Source organism: Engystomops pustulosus, chromosome 1 (genome assembly GCF_040894005.1).
Source record: "Engystomops pustulosus chromosome 1, aEngPut4.maternal, whole genome shotgun sequence".
Classification (NCBI taxonomy): domain Eukaryota; kingdom Metazoa; phylum Chordata; class Amphibia; order Anura; family Leptodactylidae; genus Engystomops; species Engystomops pustulosus.
In genome coordinates, this window is record NC_092411.1 from 30,892,789 (window position 1) to 30,904,992 (window position 12,204).

Below are 12,204 nucleotides of genomic sequence, written 5' to 3' on the forward strand. Positions count from 1 at the left end.
CTGCTCCAGAGTTGTGGCTTACAGGCAGAAGTAATCAATCGCTGCAGCATTCCCCAGCTGCCGTGTATGAGTCATCCAGCTCAGGTTGATTAGTCCTGTCTGGACAGTGTAGATAGCTTTGTGTAAGATGTAGACTGAAGGCGATCCAGCTTTTCCAAGATTCTGAATGTTATGATTGTTTTGTCAGCAATACCACTCAACTCAGGGATTAAACAAGATATGCTTCTGCATCAGTGTAGCTACTGCATTAAAGGTATATATAATATACAGCCCCATCATTATTTTATATACAGCCCCATTATTTTATCATATACAGCCTCCCTTTTTTGATATACAGCACCCTTATTATATCATCTACAGCCCCCCTTATTTTATTATATGATCCAGATATAATCTTGTAACCTTTTTAAGGCTATATCTATGGTGCTTCCAACCTTAGCCCATCGCCTCTTTTTCTCTTTTCTCTTCCCATGGGCAATAAACCTATGTGAACGTCCAATTCCGGAGCCTCTACAATATTATCTGCCCAGGCAGCTGGGAACACTGTCATGGATCAATATACATACACATTACGATCAAGGTTTCTATGCAGGTCCCCATTTCTTACAGTTCTAATTTTAATGTACAAGACAATAAATTGCTGATTTTTTAAGAATAAAGCAAAAACAATTCTGTCTATTAGAGGAGACAAAAAAAGAAGGTACCGCCTACCTTCTGCCATTGCACAAATAAAAAATATGGGCAAAATATGGGAGCATAATGTGGGATATTTGGGTGGCCAGTGCTGCTTGAATCGCCCACATTATTGTCCCATATTTTGCCGCCTCCCTCAGGACACATACATCTGTCGCCTGAGGCAAAATTCTCATCTTGTGCTATTATGAAGATACAAGTTTATGCACAAAAATTTATTGATGCTACCTTGAAAACCCCAGAGTAAACAAAGGATTTACCATGTTGCCTAAGGCAGAATATCAACAGAAAGAGAATCTAAAATAAAAAAGCTACATTTTTCAATATTAAGAAACCCTTCAATTACTTGGTAAAACTGGAGCTGAAAAGGACTTGGGGGTATTGGTGGATGGTAAACTTAATTTTAGTGACCAGAGCCAGGCGGCTGCTGCTAAAGCAAATAAAATTATGGGATGTATCAAGAGAGGAATAGATTCTCATGATAAAGACATAGTTTTGCCCTTATACAAATCCCTGGTCAGACCACACATGGAATATTGTGTACAGTTTTGGGCACCAGTGTATAAAAAGGATATAGTAGAGCTGGAACGGGTACAGAGGAGAGCAACCAGGATTATTAGGGGAATGGGGGAACTAGAATACACTGACAGATTAAAAAATTTGGGATTATTCAGTTTAGAAAAAAGACGACTGAGGGGAGACCTCATTACAATGTACAAATACCTGAATGGACAGTACAAGGATCTCTCCAACGATCTTTTTATACCTCGGCCTGTGACCAGGACAAGGGGGCATCCTCTACGCCTAGAGGAGAGGCGATTCTACCATCACCATAGATAAAGATTCTTTACTGTAAGAGCAGTGAGACTATGGAACTCTCTGCCGCAGGAGGTTGTTATGGCGGACTCTATGTACATGTTCAAGAGAGGCCTGGATGACTTTCTGGAGAGAAAAAATATCACGGGTTATGGGGATAAAACATTTATTTCATTCTTAAAGGTTGGACTTGATGGACTTGCGTCTTTTTCCAGCCTTATATACTATGATACTATGATACTTCTAAGATTAGCATTGGCTTTATCAGGATAGCAGTATAATGCCAGCTTATTCCACATCTTCTCTGAACATACTCTGCAGCTATTTAGTTACTGATTGCTGACCCCCGACTGAACTCCACCTGCCTCTCAAACCTTTGCCTGAACCTGACCAGCTAAACGTCTTTAGTTGTTGTAACGTTTACTCTCGATGTTGACCTTGAACTGCTTGACCTCAAATCAGTTAACATAATTGATACCAAAAATCATCTCCTAATTGGGGGACGTTGATTGCATCTTATGGATACTTGAAAGAGGGCAACGGAAACGGGCAGCAATTACAAGGTAGATTTTATCTACTTCTGTTTCAATTGTTTCTCTACAAATCATCAGAAAATATTGTGAAGGCAAAGAAGCGCAACTACTTCAGATAAACAGAAGGGAAGACAAAATGTATTCAGCACTAAGAGGAAAAAAATGTAATATTTTTTCAAATCAAATAATTTTGATCAATTGTGCAATGGCAGAAAATAGGCGGTACCTTCTTTTTTGTCTCCTCTAATGGACAGATTTATTTTTGCTTTATTCTTAGAAAATCATCGATTTATTGTATTGAACTTTACAATTAGAACTGTTAGAAATGGGGACCTCCCTGGAAACCTTTATCGTAACGTGTATGAATATTGATCTTTGGGAGGGTTCCCATCTGCCTGGGCAGATAATTTTGTAGAGGCTGTGGAAAGGGAAGTTCACGTAGGTTTACTGCCCATGGGAAGAGAAAAGAGAAAAAGAGGTGATGGGCCGAGTTAGAAGAACCATGGATATAGCCTTATAAAAGTTACTGACACAAGATACCTAGGGGCACTTTTATGAGGTCTTCTAAGCCTAAAACCGGGTGTACAAGTCCTGAACTAGGCACAATTCCTGGCCTGATGCCCCCCGTTACACCACCATGCCAAAATGGGCAGCCAGGAGGCATTCCTGCCCTATGCCTGTGTGCAATTCTATGCCAGGCCGGAACTGTCGTAGAATTGCCCAGCTGGCGCAGCGTGGCACAACCACTGGGGCTAGAGCCTACTGAGTGTAAAGTGCTAACAGTAGTAATAAGTGGAATTTAAAAAACTAAAAGTGTTGCAAGATCATGCACTTACATGCACAGGGAAGAAGAAGGTGAACTCAGGCGGACCTCGGCGCAGCAGCGACACCTGCAGGAAATTGGACGCACGACCTTAGTGAATTGCACCGGACCCGAATCCTCTTCGGACAAGGCACAGCAGGGATCGTGACAGGACCGGGTAAGTAAATGTGCCCCATAGTCTCTTTTTAATCAGATGAGAGCGTTCACACATGTACAGTATGTATAAAATAAGTAGAGAATATAGTATATATTGCAAGGTGATGGGTTCAGGGATGGAAGGCTGTGTTTCCACTAGAGGTCTCCTTTAAGAAATACCATATGGTTAGTGTCTGCATCGGGCCCAGGACGTTCATATTAAGCCTCTTCATGGGTCACTAACTAATGTTTGATACAAAGAGCATCTAGAACTTCATAAATGCATGAATGAAGCTTTTCACGGTCCCGGAGATAATTTTGGTCACATAGCTCTTTAACAAACTATAGATTTTTTTTTTCAATCCAAGAGAATAAACAATAAGACGCGATAAAATACATTAAAAGAAAATCACTTGACTGTTTGAGTGTCCTTTCTCTACTTAATATCTTTTATTGATTGAAAATCCTTTGAGAATGAAAAACTTTTTTTCTCATTTTTTTTTTTATAAATTACCATCGGTCCCCAAATAGCAGTCTCTGGGGAGATTCCGTCATTTTATATTTGTTTGTTTTGTAATGCGGTGTGACGCCTGAGCGCTCACAGTGATTGAGTACTGAAGAGCATCCCTCATGCTTACTTGATTTCTGTGAAAAAGTGTTTCATAAGTGATCAGAGTCAGTGAAAGTGGCATAAAATTGAACCGCTTCTTAAGTGGCAAAGCCATTTCTGCTGTCCCCCCCTCCGGAGCTCAAGAGCATTCGTGCCCTCCAATCATGCGATGTGCTCTTACATCTTCAGGCTGACGCATGAGGCATTCTGAATGCCAGGCCAGGAGGGTGAATACTCTTCAACCAGCTCATTCAAACACCCTCAGAGGCCAAAACTGTGACGAGATGAGCTCTTGGAATGTGAACGAGACACGCTTCCTCTGTCCTCGACACATCGAACTGATTAAAGAAGCCTGGAATACAGCTGAGCCGCTGTGATCTTTATTTAACTATCCGTGTCTTTGTGTCCCTTTAATGTTTTTTTTTTTTTTTTTGCAATCCCTTTTATGTGTTTTGTGTTTTCCTTAGGTCTATATTTTACATGGCTTGTACGGTTTATTTAATCAATGTATTTTCTCCTTCAGGAAAGCACTGCCTGTGGTGCTCCCTGCCAGCTAGAACATTGGTGGTCAGCCAGTGACATTGGAGAGGCATATATTTGGATGGGTTTTGATGACCGACTCTTTTCCATTGTCTTTATCATGGTCAGGGCTGGTGCCAGCACTGGGCATACCTGGGCAATTGCCGGGGCACAGAGCTGCTGGGGGGGGCAAATAAGGCGTATGGAATCCATGGGGGTGAGGGGGGCTGCATCTAATGAATCCACAGGAGTGAGGGGGGCTGTATGTAATGAATCCATAGGAGGTGAAGGGGGCTTTATATTAAATAACCTTGAGGGGCCTGTTTGGTATGATAAACTGGGGAATATTTTAGTTTCTGAATTTTTCATTCTGCCACATGAGTTGACTGCAAATAGGCCCACTGAGGATCTGTCACCCAGGGGCCTACTGAAACCTGGAGCCCTGATCATGGTGACATTTGCCTGGAGCCCCTGTCCTAAAGGGTCCCCTGCATGTGGACTTTTGTGAGCAGAGGATGTGTTGCTCTTTTCTTGGTTGAATGTCCGGTTTAAGATAAGATAAGATAAGATCTCCTGTCTATATATCTATCATCTATCTCCTATAATTTCCTTTCTATTTTATATCTGTCTGTCTAACCATTTATCTATCTATCTATCTATCTATCTATCTATCTATCTATCACTGGCCATGTTCATGAAATTCCGGCGGCTAAGGTGGGGCTTGTCATGTGCTCTCTCTGCCAAAAAACAGGCACCGAGGGCATAATAAAACTAGGTTGTTCAATTCATGGTAATGGGAACCTTTCAGTTGGTTTTGGTGTTCCTAGACCGTTTACATAGTTCAATGGCCATGTTCATGAAATTCCGGTGGTTGAGGTGGGGCTTGTCATTTGCCCTCTCTGTCAGAAAACTGGCACAAAGGGCATGGTAAAACTGGGTTGTTCAATTCATGGTAAAGGGTAACTTCCAGTAGGTTTTGGGGTTCCTAGACCGTTTACCTAGCTCACAGGGCATGTTTATGAAATTCCAGGTTGTATAGGTGGCAGGGGGTCAGGAAGATATAGGATGATGAAGAAGAGGACAGTACATCTAACTTTCCTGAGCATGTGCAGGTAAGGTACAAATATGTGCTAGCCTAAACCCTAGGAACATGCTGGTGGACCCCAACTTACTGACAAGTTTCTGTTAATTTCCAAGTACAGGTAGTCCCTGTGTTACATACAAGATAAGTTCCATTGGTTTGTTCTTAAGTTGAGTTTGTATGTAAGTCGAAACTGTATATTTTATAATTGTAGTTCTATGCAAAAAAAAAAAAATTTTCCCCAGTGGCATTTACAGTTTTAAAATGTTTTGCTGTAATGGGACCGAGGATTATCCATAAAGCTACAGTACAGACACATTACAGCTGATCATTGCAACCTGGGACTATAGTAACATCCAGAGAGCTCCACCAGAGGTCACAGTGGGCAGAGGGGTCCGTCTTTAACTAGGGGTCATCCAAAAGTCGGATGTCCTTAAGTAGCCCAATCCTTTTGTTCTGAGTAGGTAATAGTTACCACAATTTTCTGTGTGCATATTATGTCTGTGAATATTTTTTTATATATACAATGCAAAATACAGTCTTCTATTGTCCCAAACTACTGAACAGGGAACCAATATGGATCTTAACCACAGATTTTTTTTTTTACATCTTCATTGATTGTCTAAGCTCGGCTGCTGTATTTTCTATTTTTATAGCATCTGGCTCTGTGTGTGTCCCTGCAGAAATCATTATTATTATGGTGCCAGTATTGTACTATGACCAGGATACTACAAGCCTAGAATATTACAAGTCGGAAATCATCTCTTAAGTGTAGTGTAAGTACAAAGCAAGAACATGTTAGGATAAAGCAAATTAAAGTTTGTGCTAAGATAAAGTAGGACAGCATGGCACTGAGCCACTAGAAGATACCACACGAGGCCCTGAGTACAAGTTCTCGGAATATGTGCCACCTCCTGTAAGGAGATTCAGCGCTCTCTCAGGCTCTGCTCCAGATTCTCCAAGTTGATGATGCCACCTCAGCATGTTGAGCCGTCTTGTCACTTTAGTTTGTGCTAAATATCTCCTGCGTTCACCCTTTTCTCAAGACATCTGATGTTAAACAAGATATTGCACTGTTGGGCCGGGTAATTATACATCACTAAGCAGGAAGTTCATTACTTATTAAACCTACTTACAGGTAGTCATGTTGTGGGCGGCCATCCGCTGTACTCTGCTATTTCTGTAGTCAACAAAGAGAAGATAACTCCTGACCGAAAATAGACTGGTGATGGGTCATTGTCGTGAATATCGGTTTGACTTCCAAATATCTTCAAGATACGTGTAAAATATCCTCTCTAATATCTCCACCCGCAGGCTATTTCATTTAAACGAATTAAACATTCTGTTTTTATGTATTGGGAACCAAACATACCTCAAGAATGCTGTAGCTACATTGATTGAATTTATCTTGTTTAATCCCTGACTTGAATGATTTTGCTCAAAAAACAATTATAAAATTCAGGACCTTGAGAAAGCTGGGTGCAGAATGCCTGCCATGTTTCACAGAGCTTCCTGAACAGTCCAGACAGGACTAATCAACCTGAGCTGGTTGACTCATACACAGCAGGTGGGGGTTGGTGCAGCGATTGATTACTTCTACCTGTCAGGGACAACACAGTGAATACAGTGTTCTCTGAGGCAGTGCAGAGCACACCAGGGCAGCCACCGGAGCCACAGACCCTCATTTTCATAATTTTATAATTGTTTTTTGAGCAAAATCACTTGGATCAGGGATGAAACAAGATATGTTTCTGCATCAGTGTAGCTACATCATTCTCAAAGGTATGTTTGGTTCATAATGCATAAAAGCAATGCTAAATTTCTCTTAACTCTTCAGCTCCTGGAGGAATTTTTTATTTTGATTCTATTTCCCTAACTTTCATTCTACTTTATTTTTTATGGTATTTTGGTCTTTTTTTATCATCTGTGTTTTTATTTATTTTCTGTATCTTTTTTCTTTTTTTCCCCTTTTCTAAATATTTTTTTCTATGCATCTATTAGAATTGATTTCTGTTTAAAGCACGTCTACCACTAGGATGGAACATTGTAAACCAAGCACACTTACATACTGGTGTGTGCCTCCTCAGGCAGTATCCACTCTTATTTAAGCTTCCTATGCCATTGTTTTAAAAAACAAAGGCTTCAAAAAGTATGGGGCTCCAGTTTCGATTAACACCTATGGATTGTGGAGCCCCACTGGCTCATTTGCATAATTTAAAGACCTTTTTTGTAAAAAAAAAAAAAAGACCATAAGAAGATAAAAGAAAAGCAGCCCCTGCAAGAGGTGGCACACATCAGCATGTAAGTGTGCTTGGTTTATAATCCATCATCCTGGTGGTAGATTTCCATTAAAGGAGGATGTCCAGCCACCCAAGTGAAAATCAAGTTTCCCCCTATTTACAGGATTAGTGGGGATAGCGGTGCTGATACCCCCAGGGATCATGAGAATGGGGACTGATGAATAGAGCAGCTGGTCGCAAAGGTGCCCTGGTGCTCAATTCTTTCTCTACGGTACTGACAGAGATAACTGAGTGCCGTACTCAGATATCTCCGTCAGTCCCTTAGACAATTAACTGAATCAGCAGCAAGCATGTCGAACTGGCTGCCCCAAATTTGGGGCCCCAACACTTGACAGGTGATAACTTACTTATACAGGACGAGTGTCATGTAATGAATTTTCTGTTTTGAACAATAACTAGTGGTATTGAGTGTCTGAGAGCAAAGTTTGTCTAGTTGCTCATAGCAATGAATCAGGATTCAGTTTTCCTTTTCCTGAAATCTAAGCTTTGATTGGTTTCCATTAACAACTAGAACACATTCTTTTAGACACTTCTGATAAATCTCCCCCTATATAGAGTGTATCAATGATATCACAGCACCTCATTTCTCATTTCTTTGTGGGTGCCAGGGCCGGCGCCAGTAGGGGGCATACACGGGCAATTGCCGGGGCCCAGGGCTGCTTCGGGGGCCCACATAAGGCTGCAGATAAGGAATCCATAGGCGGTGAGGGGGTTTATAAAAAATAACCAGGAGAGGGCTATTTGGTATGATAAACTAAGGAATATTTTAGGGAACAGGAGACTTTAAGTTTCTGAATTTTTAATGCCACCACATAAGTTCACTGCAAATGATTCTAAATTATTGGGGCTCTTGTATTAATACTTTTGTAAGTGGTTGAATCACACAACAGTCACATGAAGTTGTAGGACCCTAGAAAGCAGATGATCCTATACTAAGGCTCTGTCGCCCAGGGGTCTACTAAAACCTGGAGCCGATCCTGATGGGAGCTGTGACAAATCTTCAATGCTACAAATCATACATTTGCCACAAGCTGCACTAGAGATAAGTATGAATGACTGATGTTATGTGTAGCGTTTCACAGCTTCCTTCATGCCAGTCCTTTATGTATTGTGAAAAACAAAAGCACAGCAAACAGCATTACTTTTTCTGTATGGTTAATAATCTATTCCTCTACAGTGCCCATCTTGGACCAAGAGAACCAAACACCGGCATTGGACTCTATGGAAGGTGACCTTCTGATTACCTTTAGTTTTTCCGTTACAACTCCATGATGGACAATTTATTTGTATATTTCCCAGAATCCCCTAGTGGAGGATAAATGGCTATAAGTCTCCACATGCCTGCAAGTCCTAAAGGTATAAGCCTTAATAGTGTTAGGGCTGACAACATAAGGTGTGACCCATGACAATATTCTCAGTCTATAGATCTAACAAGTCAAGAACACATCAATGTGAGTGTCTATAGTGTATGGATTTATTGCTTTTTGGTGCTACTTACACGTCAGTGGTGGATGTTAAATATCACCAGACAATATATGAAGTCGCCCTTTGCCCTTTCAGCCAACATAGTAGACATCAATTAAGTTTAAGGTTAATTCCAGTGACATTTGAAAAGTATGTGGAAATCCAAGGGTCAATTAGAATGATTGAATTGTCAGAGACGTGTATTAGCAATGATAAAAATCCATCACCATGTGGCACAAACAACACGGTGTACACATAGTAGACGTATGTTTATTACATAGGTTGTCTGTTATAGGTTTGATATATTATTTGTTCAGATGTCCACAGACTCCACCAACTCAATTTTTTTCTGGATTCAGAGTTGGGGGCAATAAGTAATAAATACCCTTATCTCCGAATTTATATAAATCTAAAACCCAAGTCAGAGTTATGTTATTTGAAATCATTAAATTAAACCTGCCATTCAAATAAATCCAAAATAAAAACTTAATAAAAAAAAACTTCAATTAAAAAGCATACTTGAGCTTATACTTGAGTATATACGGTACAGTACCCTATTTATCTAATGTCTATGTATTGATCTTTCTTGCTACGTGGATCTATGTTACCATATTTATCTATTAGAGAAATCTCTCTAATCTATTATCTATCTGGTACTTTTACAAATTCTGCGGAACAATAGGACGCACATAGGCCGGCCACTGGTACTCATGACATGCTGAGTACATTTGATGAATGGATTATTGTCCACCAATGCAGAATACTAATAATCCCTGTTTATCTGTCATTTCCTTCTATTCATAACCACATTGGGGCAGATTTACTTACCCGGTTCATTCGCGATCCAGCGGCGCGTTCTCTGCGGTGGATTTGGGTCCGGCCGTGATTCACTAAGGTAGTTCCTCCGCCGTCCACCAGGTGGCGCTGCTGCGCTGAAGTCCGCTGAAATGCACTCAAGTACACCGGCCTATTCCTGGTGAAGGTAAGTGCAAGCTCCACTTTTTGTTTTTTAAATGTGGCGGTTTTTCCGAATCCGTTGGGGTTTTCGTTTGGCCATGCCCCCCGATTTCCGTCGCGTGCATGCCAGCGCCGATGCGCCACAATCCGATCGCGTGCGCCAAAATCCCGGGGCAATACAGGGGAAATCGGCGCAAATCGGAAATATTCGGGTAACAAGTTGGGAAAACGCGAATCGGGCCCTTAGTAAATGACCCCCATTATCTGTTCCGCAATACTAGACCCAAAAGGAACTTGGTTCTGAAAGACTTGCACAGCACAGCATTACCATTCGTCACAGGTGTGAACATGTCCGAGGTTTGCCCTTATACACAGACACTACAAGGTCATTGGCTTTGTCTCCTACAATGGGGCCACCATTAATGGGTCCGATGTCCTATTGCTTTGCTCTGTTGCATATATGATCTGTGAAGTAGCTACATGATTACACATCCAATCGTGTCATGGAAATTACAGTAGTGAAGACGTCTAATTTCTACCTTTATCAGTGGGAACAATTGCGATTTGACCAGGCACAACTCTGTTTATCACTTGTGTATGTAATGTGCTCCTGCCTATGTAACTAGGTCATTTATCAATATCTCTCTACTGCAAAAACTGCTCCACAATCACCACTGCTGGAATCAATCATGAGATTCTCCTTCATTTTAATGGGACAGATTTTTCTTTGTAAATCTGGTGTGGCTCGGAGACTTTGATAAATAACCCACTAATATCTTTCTCTCTCATTGCCTTACACAGAAATGTCTGACATTTATCTTCTCCCACCGCCGCTAATATTCATCAGAGAAAAATGTATTTGTTCTGGAAAAATAGACTCACCCATGAAATCAGTGTGAGAATTATCATCAGTGGTCAAAGTACTAGCCAAGAAGTGGCGCTAGTCGTCCTAGTAGTCACTTCTGTATCCTCTGAAGTAGAAATCCATGAAAGGGTTTCTTAAATGTAATTTATATTTCAAATGGTAAAGCTATCTACATTGGAAAAGACTAGATGACTGCATAGCTTAGGATAGACAGACAGACAGAAAGACAGGTAGATAGATAAATAGATGGATAGATAAAAAGCAGAAAATAAGCAGCACTCCAGACATCCGAATTGAAGAAAAAAAGTCGTCCTTTTTATTTTATAGGTAGCGGTAGCGACGTTTCGGCTCATACTGAGCCTTTCTCAAGCCAAACAATCAGTGTACAAAGTGGGTATATATACAAAATACAATGGTCATGTGACTTCTATAGAACCCGCCCACATTATCCTTGTAAACATCATTAATGCATTTCATATGTCCAATCATGTAAACAAATACATAATCTCAAGTAATACACAATGGGGGTCATTTACTAAGGGCCGAAACGCTTTTTTATGGCGGGTTACACGAATATTTCCGATTTGCGCCGATTTTCCCTGAATTGCCCAGTTTTTTTGGCTCACATGATCGGATTGTGGCGCATCGGCGCCGGCATGCACATGAAGGAAATCGGGGTCGTGGCCGAACGAAAACCCGACAAATTTGGAGAAACCGCTGCATTTTTAAAAAAGTGTCACTGGACATGCACTTACTTGCACCCAGCAATGGATCGTGAACTCCGGCGGACTTCAGCGCAGCAGCAACACCTGGTGGATGTCGGAGGAACTGCCTTAGTGAATCGCCGGAAGACCCGAATCCACCACAGAGAACGCGCCACTGGATCGCGAATGGACCGGGTAAGTAAATCTGTCCCAAAGTTCAAAGTATCCTTTGTCAATAGTGCAAAACAAGGCAATATTATATGCCATACATTGGTTATAAACATAATTAACGTGTAAAGTGCTATATGTGGTTGAGGAACATACCACCGTGTGCTCCCAGTCCTCCGATCGCTACTCTGGATGCTGTAAGTGTGCATAGGCACCTGTGTTTGGAACGCAAGCCAGGGGCCTCTGACTGCGCATGCATCACATAGACCGGAAGTGCCTGTCCATTATCATGGAAACATGTAACATCGACATCCACGACATCACGTCGCTGGATCGTAACATCGAAGGTAAGTATATATGTAAGAACATCAGTATTGATAACTATGATGATGGTATATGGCACACTAGTCCTGCTTGACTAATTTTAATAACCAATATAATGCACAGTGTCACCAATCAACAAAGGGGATAAAATAAAACAATATAGGGGTCTGGGGTTCCCCATTATATGAAGCCCCAACTTTATGACCTCCTGT